Source organism: Rattus rattus, chromosome 16 (assembly GCF_011064425.1).
Source record: "Rattus rattus isolate New Zealand chromosome 16, Rrattus_CSIRO_v1, whole genome shotgun sequence".
Classification (NCBI taxonomy): Eukaryota; Metazoa; Chordata; class Mammalia; order Rodentia; family Muridae; genus Rattus; species Rattus rattus.
Genome location: NC_046169.1, coordinates 24,996,817 through 25,009,155, shown reverse-complemented (window position 1 = coordinate 25,009,155; position 12,339 = coordinate 24,996,817).

Sequence of the window (12,339 nt, the reverse complement as noted above, 5' to 3'; positions counted from 1 at the left end):
AACCACAGCTAGAATGAAGTGTTACCCTGTAACCTGTTGCTGTATCTTACAATAAACTTTTGTTAAAAAAAGAAAAAACAACCCCCAAGAAACAATGAATAAAGTGAACAGTGCGGTGGCTTGCTGTCTCTAGTGTTCAGCAATTCCTACCTCAGCTGCGAATTTAAAGTGAACCCAGTCTGGGGTCCCGCCAGAGCCTACTGTTCCATCGTCATTGTACTCTGAATTCTGTACCACTTTGAATTAAACCAACTCATTTAAAAGCCAAGATGAAGAAGGGGGAGGAGGAGGAGGAGGAAGAGGAAGAAGAGGAGGAAGAAGACAAAGAAGATGAAGATGAAGAAGAGAAGAGGAGGAGGAGGAGGAGGAAGGAAGAGGAAGAGGAAGAGAGAAGGAGGAGGAAGAAGAGGAAAGAAGAGGAGGAATAGGGGAGGAGGAGAAAAGAGGGGAGGAGGAGGAAGAAAAAAGAAAAGGAGGAAGAGGGAGGAGGAAGAAAAGAAGGAAAGAAGAAGGAGGAGGAAGAGGAGGAGGAGGAGGAGGAGGAGGAGGAGGGGAGGAGGAGGAGAAGGTAGTAAGATTTCACACACACAGCCACCTCTGGATCCCAATGGACATCACAGTGTAGCAGGTGGCAGGTGGCAGGTGACAGCAGGATGTGAGTGACATTAGGTGACATTCTGGACTAAGGCGAAGGCTGGTGTCCATCCAGGAGTCCCAAAGGCCAGTCTCTTGAGGGGAGCAATGTTAAGAACCTCCACTTGCAGATGGCCCTTCTTGCCGTGGGCTCCCCATGCACCCTTCCTATGAGGTGAGAGGGGACTGGATGGGCTTTTCACCTGTGTGAGGACAGGAACCCGATGAAGCTGAGTGTGTCTGAGCAATACAGCCCTCACCTGGCTTGTTCAAGGGCTCTTTTCATGGTGTTTACAAAGTAATTAAAAAGCTGGGCATGGGAGCTCATGGCCGCAATCCCAGTACTTGGGAGGCTAAGGCAGGATTACCATTGTTCAAGTCCAGCCTGGTCTACAGACTAAGAGCCAGCTTAAAAAAAAAAAAAACAAAAACAAAAACAAAAACAAAAACAAAAGCAAACAAACAAACAAAACCAAAGGGAAACAAAACAGAGAAAGGAGAGAAATATCTGCTTCAACTCTTTCTAATTTATTATTTTATGTGTACAGTGTTTGCCTACACGGGTATAGGTTTCAAGGTTGCTTGGAAAGGAAGCCAGGTCACACACAAGGTGTCATTGGGAGGCCATCTCTGTCCACCCATCTCTGTCTCTCCCATTCCCAGGTTCCCTACCATCTTCCAAGAGAAGCATTCAACCACCACATGTGGGACTCAAGGCCACTCTTGACCAAGGCCACCTGATGCTGTCCCCATGGGTGAGAGTTGTCTCCATGAAGTCCTGTAGCAGACTCTTCTACAACTGTGTCTTTCAGCAAATAAAACAGCAGATTGTCCCAGCCAACGCTGTGCCCACCCTTCCAGATGGAACTGGCACGCACTCCCCTGCTCTGGTGACTGTCAGGGACTTAGCCTCAGAAGCGTGGGACTGGGCACCTGGGACCCTGTGCTACCCACGGGTGGCTCCAGATGCTGTGTCTGCTCTAGGTTTGCCCTGAGACCCAAGGTCCTAATGCCTGCTCTGCAGATCCTCAGACCTTGGGAGCTGAGTTGTAGCCACACCCTCCACACGCTGTGCTCCTGCAGCCGCAGGGGGCTGTTTGGGGAGTAGGCTAATCTAAGCACTGAGTGTGAAGTCCCGGATCTTCCTCCTTCCACAGCTCTGCCACCTCCCTTTCTCTCTGTGGATAGACAGATCCAAATGGGACGGGTAAGAGATGACTGGACAGGTAATAAAGTCATAGAGACAGAGACACAGAGGGCAAGATGACAGATGATTGATAGGTAGACAGATGATACGCTCACGCACAGAGACGGATGATTGATAGGAACAGATGATAAATGATGGGTAGACAATTAGATAGATAATATGCGGTTGGTGGATGACTGGTGGGTGAAGATGATGGATCAAAGATATATAAACAATAGATGATGGATGGTAAGTGATAAATGATTGGTAGATAGAAGATAGATAACATAAATGATAAATAGATAGGTAGATAGGTGGTAGATGGATGGATAGGTAGATAGATGGATGGATAGGTAGATAGATAGATAGATAGATAGATAGATAGATAGATAGATATGGAAAGATGATCGATAAGTAGATGATAGATCTATTTATAAATAGACAGGAAGGAGGTGGACTTTTTGATTTTCAAGATAAGGCTTCTTGTGTGGCCCTGGCTGTTCTGGACCTTGTTCTGTAGACCAGGTTGGCCTAAATCTCAGAGATCCTTGTCTGGAGCCGTGTAGGATAGGTTAAGGCTAGCAGGTGGCCTTCCTGGAGGTGGCCCACCGATTTTGCATGGTCTATGATGGGTGAGCACAACGGCAAGATTCCAAAGAGACCTCACTTCAGGATCGCCTCTTGCAGCTGATACGCCTTTCCTGCCATTATTAAATTAATATAATGACCCCTGGGCATTGGTCCACCCTATTGATCAGATTGCCTGCAGATCAACATAAAGGTGAACTTTCGTGAATTAATGCTGTTCAGATGAATTAATGATTCTATGGGATTCCTGATTTGATTCAAATAATTATAGGAAAATTTTTAGAGATGGTCTTAGTTGCTTTGCTAGAAGGATGAAATAAGGTTGGAATCAAGAATGGAATGTGGCTACTCCTCATATAGTAAGTAAAGGTTGCATAATAAGAAATTCAAGGGGTTGGGGATTTAGGTCAGTGGTAGAGCGTTTGCCTAGCAAGTGCAAGGCCCTGGGTTCAGTCCCCAGCTCCGAAAAAAAGAAAAGAAAAAAAAAAAAAGAAATTCAATGAGCTTTCATAATCGCACTAAAAGAGGAATAGACTTGGGACACATTTGTGTCCAAGGAAAAACATTTAGGTCCAAGGATAAAGACACAGGTGTGCACTATAATAAGACAAGGCCATGTAAAAACTGTTGTTCTAAACTTATAATGAGCATGTAGCATGAAACACTGCTTTGAACTTAGTATCAACTAACATCCTTCTGTAAGTCCCATTTTATGTAACACTTTATCTCTGGGATAATTTTCTAAAGAACTTTTTGTCTAAGGAGGTATAAAAAACCCAGAGAAAAGAAATAAAGTTGTTAGTTGGATGGTTTGGCATGGGCAGCTCTGTCCCATCCATCCATCCACCCACCGATCCATCCATCCATCCATCCAAATGTATATGTCTGTCTGTATGTACGTGTGTAGGTATATGTGTATATATGTAAGCATGTGTGTAGGTATATGTGTATGTATATAAACATGCATGAATACTTGTGGAGTATATGAGACAGGCAGCAACAAAACTGTGAATGTGTTACTGTGTAAATGAGAACATGAATGAAAATATAAATGTATGTATGATTGTATATGTGTCTGTGCATACTTGCCTGTATAAAGCGTCTTAATTCTTTTCCTTTTCTTCCTCTCTGGTTCACAAAGGGTTAACCAGCCAGCCAGTGAAGGGCTGCTGGCTGCCCGGTCAAAGAAGTGAACTATAGCAATCAATCCTGCACCTAATCACCCAGCTGTTAGCAGCAAGTGTCAGGAAAGCCAGAGGCTGCAGTCTCTGGCCTCAGAGTATCTTAAAGTCAAGATAGGGTATGTTATTATAAAAAGCAACCCTACTATTTTTTTTTTTTTTTTTGACCTGAGGACTGAACCCAGAGCCTTGTACTTGCTAGGCAAGCGCTCTACCACTGAGCTAAATCCCCAACCCCACAACCCTGCTGTTTAGCCTCAGAGAGGATCCAGGCCAGGGCTAGCACCCCACCCCCAGATCCTCCCACCTCTGCCTCCCTAGTAGTAGAATTAAAGGTGTATGCCACCACCACCAGGCTATAGGTAGTAGACATTTGTATATAAAACAAAGAAAGTATAAAGAATTTGGGACGAGGGGCTGGAGAGACGGCTCAGCGGTTAAGAGCACTGACTGCTCTTCCAGAGGTCCTGAGTTCAAATCCCAGCAACATGGTGGCTCACAACCGGCTGGAATGGGATCCGATGCCCTCTTCTGGTGTCTGAAGACAGCTACAGTGTACTCATATACATTCAATAAATGAATAAATTTGGGGTGAGATGTGAGTAGTATATCTGGTATAGAACTTAAGGGGGCATCTATTGATTCCCTTCTTGACTGTAAATGTTGAATTATATCAAAACAGAAAGACTTTTTCAACACTGTGCAAAATCCTGACTGTGCACATGACCCTGCATTCCTTTCTCAAACTGGACATTTCTCCCTTCTTTTCAGTCACTGATAGGCTATAGATACATAGAGCGTTCCCGCGCCATTGTTTAGAGAAGGTTGCATTGCACCCACTGTTTGTCCCCGGGTGTGGTCAGCGGCTCGCGCAACTCAATTGCTGTGACTTTTTATCTTGTCATGTATGTAATAGGCCTGCAGGAGCACAATAAGAAATAAACTCAGAGGGGTTGGGGATTTAGCTCAGTGGTAGAGCGCTTGCCTAGCAAGCGCAAGGCCCTGGGTTCGGTCCCCAGCTCCGAAAAAAGGAAAAAAGAAAAAAAAAAAAAGAAATAAACTCAGAGAGTCACTACGGCGGGGCTCTCCAGAGCTGAAAATATTGATGTGGACCAAGAAACCTTGCGGTGGGGTCCTTTGTCCGAATAGGGCCTCAAAGAAGTGCCGGATCCAAACCGGTTTTTCTTCAGCCATGGCGAGGAGGAGGAAAGGCTCAAAGCCTGGCTCCTGGAGTTTAGCATGGGACCCCGGGAAGCAGCAGCGGTGTGTGACCTAATGATGACTCTTTAGGGAATGGTCGTCGTCTTGACCTCTGGTTGCTCTTTCAGACTCAAAGTGCACCTTCAGCCCTCAGCAGGGATTTGTCAGTCTCTCACAGGCATGTCCCTTGTTCCACAGTGGCCCCAGTCAGCAACTGTGAATAATCCCGGAACTGGCCTGGGGCCAGGCTGGCCTACCTAGAAAAATCCATTGCTCTCCGGTGCCACCTAGAGGCCACTTCTCCAAACTCAAACTAAGACAAAAAGTGAAGATTTGACTGGCTGATGTCTTTTTTAATTACATTTATTTTGTTGTTGTTTATGGGTGTGCGCGCGCGCACACACGCACACGCGCACGCACGCCCCACATTTATGTAGAGGCCAAAGGACAACTTGCAGGAGTCAGTTCTCGCCATCCGCCATGTGGATTCCGGGGATCAAACTCAGGTCACCAGTCTTGGCAGCAAGAAGAGCTGTTAAGGCCAAGTACCGTGACACATGACTTTAATCCCAGCACTAAGGAGGCAGAGGCAGGGGTTGCTCTCTGAGTTCAGGGCCAGACTGCTTTATATTGTGAATTTGAGGTCAGCAGGGACTACGTAGTGATAACTTGTTGTTGTTGTTGTTGTTGTTGTTGATGTTGTCGTTGCTTAAGTGCCTTGGCCCATTGAGCCACCCACCTGCCCCGGGTGATCTCTTCTATACTCACTGTGTCCTTGGAGGGAGGCCACTCTGACTCCTGAGGCAGAAAGCAAGCTCTGTCCTCGTGCCCCCTTCCTGTGTGACTACAGCTGGGGTTTTGGCTCCTCTGTTATGCAGCTGTGTAAGATCACATTTGTGGTGTTGTCTGCCCCTGGGGGAAGGTGAACTGGCTGGTTTTGTGTGTCAACTTGACACAAGCTGGACTTATCACAAAAAAAGGAACCAGTAAGATCCCTCCATGGCCTCTGCATCAGCTCCTGCTTCCTGACCCGCTTGAGTTCCAGTCCTGACTTCCTTTGGTGATGAACAGCAATGTGGAAGTGTAAGCTGAATAAATTATCTTGTAACTGATTTGTTGTGCTGAATAAACACTGTCCTGTGACATCAACTGTTCTTGTAAGTAGTGACATTTGAAACACCCGGAACATTCTAGAGCCTATGTGCCTCTCACCTGCCAAGTGGCGCTTTGCCTATGGTCATCCCCGGATGCTGCTTATTCCCAGGGACAGAGGTCTAGAGCCGGCAATACAAACTGCCTTCTGGGTCTGTCTGTCTGTCCAGCCAGGAGAAGTGGCTTTTTCCTACTCCTGCCAACTCATGCCTACTTGGCATGTCAGAAATGGTGCCTCTGGGGCTGGAGAGATGGCTCAGCGGTTAAGAGCACTGACTGCTCTTCCTGAGTTCAATTCCCAGCCACATGGTGGCTCGCAACCATCTGCAATGGATCCGATGCCCTCTTCTGGTGTGTCTGGAGACAGCGACAGTGTATCTCATATACATAAAAATAAATAAGTAAATCTTCTTTTAAAAAAAAAGAAAGAAATGCCGTCTCTAGGGTTGTGTTGCCACTGGGTGGGTTGGTGGAGTGCTTACAGGCCATACACAAAGTCCTGGGTTTGATCCCCAACACTGAATAAACCAGACACGATGCCGCACACCTGTCATCCGTGCACTGAGGAGGCAGGGGCGGGTGGATGAGAAGTTCAAAGTAATCCTTGGTCATAGCAAGGTAGAGCATTACATGAAACCCTGGATCAGAAACAAACTTAAAGGGGAGAGAGAGAGAGAGAAGAGAGAGAGAGAGAGAGAGAGAGAGAGAGAGAGAGAGAGAGGAGATGGTATTCTGATGTATAGCCCTGTTGAGGGTCCAAATATTGGGGTCTGCCACCTGCCACTACACACACCTCATGCACACACCCCAGATGGCCACACAGCAGGGCTCGGGGAGAGTCACTTGAGCCTGTGATGTTTGTTTCTTTCCCAGGACACAGACGGTGAGAAGAGTGTCGATGCCTGGACTGAGTGAGGGTGGGGAAAGGGCTATAGCGGGCAACCTCACAGGCAGCGTGGCACCAACCTCACTGTTTCTGTATCCCTTGGTAACACACGTTCTCTAGTGGACACAGGGCATGGTGGCATGTTTATCCGTGCGCTGTCTTGGTTCCCATGGCAGCGTCACGATGAAAGTCTGGTGGGAAAGATGTCAGGGGCACACGGTGTGAGCTGGCAACACTCACTGCACAGCGTTTTGGTGCTGTGGTTTGCCCTGGAGTTATCTGTATTTTGATGCTAATTCCACTGCCCCAAGGACAGCTGCCATGTCAGGTACTCAGAACTCAGGTGACTTGATCAGAACCTCCCCATTGAATCTGTAAAGTACAGGTGAGGGGCTGGTACAGGATAGAAGGAGGCCTGTCATTGGAGGAGAAGGAAGGATGGGCGGGAGAGAAGTCTGAAGGAAGAGGAGGAGACTGGGAGAGAGAGAAGGGAGAGATGGAGAGAGGGGAGAAGCCATGGCAGGTGATGTTAAGATTCTGCTCTGTGTATTTACAGGTAGTTATTAATGTTTTCAAGGGATGGATGGTACCGGCCTTTGTATGTTTAAGTGGGCAATTATATCTTACCAATTGGATCTAAGATTATTGTGTTGTGTGTTCTTTTATGTGAGGGTTTGAGTGTAGGAAAGTGTGCGGCTGGGATGTGTTTCCGCCAAGATATCTAGCAGATACCTGGGGCACTGCGGTGTGGACCAAGAGGGATAAAAGACCACCGTTACTTTTTTATTTTATTTTATTTTTTCGGAGCTGGGGACTGAACCCAGGGCCTTGCACTTGCTAGGCAAGCACTCTACCACTGAGCTAAATCCCCAACCCCTTTTATTTTTATATTATTACAACATTTTGGAATTAAGATGAAGGAAGGAAGGAAGGAAGGAAAGAATGAATGAGTGAATGAATGAGTGAATGAGTGAATGGGGAAGAGAGAAAGAGAGGAAAGAAGGAAGGAAACAAGGAAGATGGGTTGGCCCATGGAGGTACCAGGAGGGATGGGTGAACACAGGGTAAAGAAGATGTCAACACTGAACGCAGAATCCTAGAGTGCACATCCACTGTGCAACTTTCTTTCGGTTTGGAAATTGCCATGAAAATTAGCAGCAGGGCCATGGCCGGGGGACGTCGTGTTACATGACATCAGCCCTCCACAGAACGGCAAGTGCCACATATTTGCATATAGGATGTAAAATATGTCAGTCACACAAAGGAAAAAGAGAAGTGTACAGTTGGGCAGTAGCTGGGAGAAGTTGGGGAGAGATAGTGGACATGGTGCCCCACATCGTCAGAAAAGTGACTCAGAGCACAGAGAACACCTCATAGCTGCTACCTAGCCATTCAGGAATGATCCAGGAGAGAGGGGCTCAGAATCCCCAACACAAAGCAGTGACAGATATTTAAGGATGCGGTCATATATTACCTTGATGTGACTGTCTCATACTATGGGCACACTGTACATCAAGCAATTATAGTATGTCAACTTAAAGTATTAAGTATATCACTTTTAATTAAAAAGACCATTGTCCGATATGATGGTACACTGCTATAATCTCTACTTGGAAAGCTGAAGCAGGAGGATTGCTGCGATTTTGAGGCCAGCCTGAGGTACCTAGCAAGATCTTATCTCAAAAGACAAAACAAAATAATTGTTGAGAAAACTGCTTTCATTTCCCACCCTGGCCACATCAGTATTTTTTTTCTCCTTGCGATCTGTCGCCCTTGACGATTTTCAATTGTTACTGCATGGTGGCCCTTTCAGCTTGGCATCTTCCAGGAGAACATAGCTGTTCTGGGCCTGTGGGACTCTGGGGTGGATGGTGGGTATGGTGGTCTTCATCCACTTCTGTGGTGACCAGGCTTCTCTGCCCACAGCATTCAGCCTTCAGTGCTACCATGCATACACAGAGCAGAGCATTCCCGATAGCCTATCAGCACCTAAGGGTTAGCAGCTCAAAGCCAATGGTTCATCTCATGGAACCCAAGTTTTGGGGCTGGCAAGATGGTCGGTTGTTGAGAGCATATCATAGGCTCTTAGTTGGGTTCCCAGCACTCATTGTCAGGTGACTCAGAACCATCTCTTGCTCCAGCTCCTTCCTCCTTAGACGCCAGTCTATGCACGCGTGCGAATGCGCGCGCGTGTGTGTGTGTGTGTGTGTGTGTGTGTGTGTGTGTGTGTGCGCGCGCGCGCGCGCGTTTGTGTACACGCTTTTAAGAATGTAAAACCTAAGTCCTCCCAAGCCACCTAAATTCAGCATCGTCCTGCCCTCTGCACACTGAACTAATACCACAGGCCCCAGCTCACCTTCCCTGCCTGACAGGAGGAGAAATGGCTCTTGTCTCTAGTCACACCACCAAGACTCAACCTGAACCCTCCTTCAGAAGACAGACAGACAGACAGACACAGACACACACACACAAAGGCCAGTCTTAATCTCATTCAGTCAGTTACTGATTCCCGTCGTGTACCGTTGCAAGCACCAATTAATTCCCTCTGAGGAAATCAAATGCCCCAGAGAGCCAGGGCGGGGGCTCTGGCCTGAAATTCTAAGCATGTAGAGGTTGAGGCGCGAGGGGACTTCAAGCTGGTGGCCAGCCTAAGCTACATAGCAAGAGTCAGTCTCAAAACGCAAAACAGAACGAAAAACCATGAAATTAAAACCATTCCAGCCTTGGGCTGGTAAGATGGCTCAGCCAGTTCAAGGTGTTTGCTGCCAAGCCTGATGATCTGAGAGGAAGGAGGAACTGCAGGTGGTCCTCTGACCACTACACCTTTGTAATGGCTTGCATTTATGCGCATGTGCAGAGAATGCGCATGTGCAGATACACAATAAACAAAGCCCCTAAAACATCCAACAGCTGGGACTCCTTGACACTTCTACTTAAAACAAAACAAAACAAAACAAAACAGTCCAACCAGAGCCCAAGTGGCTCATAGCTTACAGTGTTGTTGTGCAATTTCCTTGGGTCACCAATATACTTACTACTCTTCAATTGGAGCCACTAAGCATTGTGGGAGACTCCCCTGCTCTATTATTAAAGCTCGGGCCTGTGCTTCATTCTGCTATTGATCAGACAGAACTTCCCCCCTGAGGTCCCTTGTGGGTTCCCATGGTCTGACCCTTCAACCCTGAGGTCCCTCACATGCGCCCATAGTCTCTGCTGGACAAAAGTATTCAGAGCATGGGGTCTTGAGGGAGCCCATTTGTGTTCTGCTGGCTCTGAGGCCTTCAGTTGGAAGGAACCCCGTCCTCGGAAGCAACAATAAGCTGCTCTTAACGGGTCACACAGGTCACAGGGGAAATGGGATTTGATTGACACGGCTCCTAATGCCAAAGAGTAATAAAAGAAACCACGTTCCACAGCTGGCCGCAGGACTGGCGCGCTGGGAACGGGCGCCCCCTGCTGACCTCGGGATGTCCTGCAGGCTGTGAAAGCAAATGACCAGAAAGAGGGACCGCAGGCAGAGAGGTTAAGGGGCAGGCGGCCTCCAGACCCAGGATCCAGGGAGATAGCACACATTCCCAGCTCCTGAGCTAAGAAAGACCAGTGCAGTTCTGGAAACGGCTTCAAACGGCAGGATAGCGCATTGTGATGGCTATTCTTGGTTTTGTCAACTTGACACACCCAGGAAGAGGGGGACCGAAATCGAGGAATTGCTCGCAACAGATTGGCCTTGATTACTAATGGCTGCCGGAGGGCTATATCATCCCTAGGCAGGTGAGTCTGGATCGGGTAAGGAAGATAGCTGACGGCCTTGAAGCAAGGCAGAAAGCAGAGCTGTTCTGTGGATTGTACTTCAAGCTTGCCTTGGCTTCCCTAGATGTGGGTCTCTAAACCGTAAGGCGAAATAAACCCTTCCTTCCCCTAAGTTGCTTTGGCATTTGATCACAGCAGCAGAAAGCAAAGCCATTCAATATCCATTATACATTTTATACATAAGGAGAGGGAGTTCAACGGTTCCCAACATGATGATAAGATGAAAACTGTAATAGACCTACTGTGTGGCCCAGGGACACCACTCCCAGATATCTCCCCAAAGGACCCTTAAGTCAGCACACCGCAGAGACGTGTATGTGCGTGGTCACTGTAGTAATGTTTGTTCCCAGTAGCTGAGCTATGGAGCCAACCAAGGTGTTCATCCACAGAGGGCTGGGTAAGGAACATGCGAGATACATGTATTCATATATGTGTGTATGTATATGAGTTATATTAATATATAATCACAGATATATGTATTCATATATATCACATATATCTGAGGGCCAGACAATGGGAACCCACGAGGAACCTCAGTGGGGAAAGGGTTTGGTCTGACCAATAGTAAGAATCTCACTGGCCTGAGTGTTTTGGTTTTGTTTTTTTTTTTTTCACAATAGGGTTGCTCTGTGTGTAGCCCTGGCTATCCTGCAACTCACTTGCAGGCTGGTCTTGAACTCACAGAGATCTGCTTGCCTCTACCTCCCAAGTACTGGGATTAAAGACGTACACTACCACTGCCTGGCGGTTGGACTTGAAAAATAGAGCAGGGGAGTCTTCCATAATACTTAATATCTCTGAGTGAGCCTGGGGAGGAGTACATACATCATATATACATCATACATACACCATACACACATCATACATACATCGTATACATGCATACATCATACATACATCATACACAAATATGTCATACACACATCATACATATATACACATGTATGTATCACACACACATCATATATACATCATACATCATACATACATCATATACATGCATACATCATATATACATCATCATACACCATACATTTACACATCATACATACATATATACATAATACATCATATATACATCATACATACATCGTACACATGCATATATCATACATACATCATACACATGTATTTATCATGCACACATCATACATACATCATACACATGTCATATCATACACACAACATACACACATACATCAATGCATACACTGTACACATGCATACATCATACACACATACAATCATACATCGTACACACATCATGCAATGCATACATCATACATACATCATACACGCATACATCATACATACATACACACATCATAATACATAATACATCATACATGCATCATACATGTCACACATCACACATCCATCATGCAGCATATGCACATAGATGCATCATACATCATACATACATGCATCATCCACCATACATGCATGCATCATACACCATACCTACACCATATACATCATACATGCATCACACATCATACAATACATACATACACAACAAAAATTTTTCAGCTATAAAGTCTAGTTATATCATTTGTAGGAAACAGATGCAACTGGTGGAATCATATTAAGAAAACTGAGTCAGACTCAGAAAGGTCAATACTGGAGCTGGAGCTGGGGAGGTGGCTCAGGAGCACTGGCTGCTTCTGCAGAGGAGCCAGGTTCGATACCCAGCACCCACATGA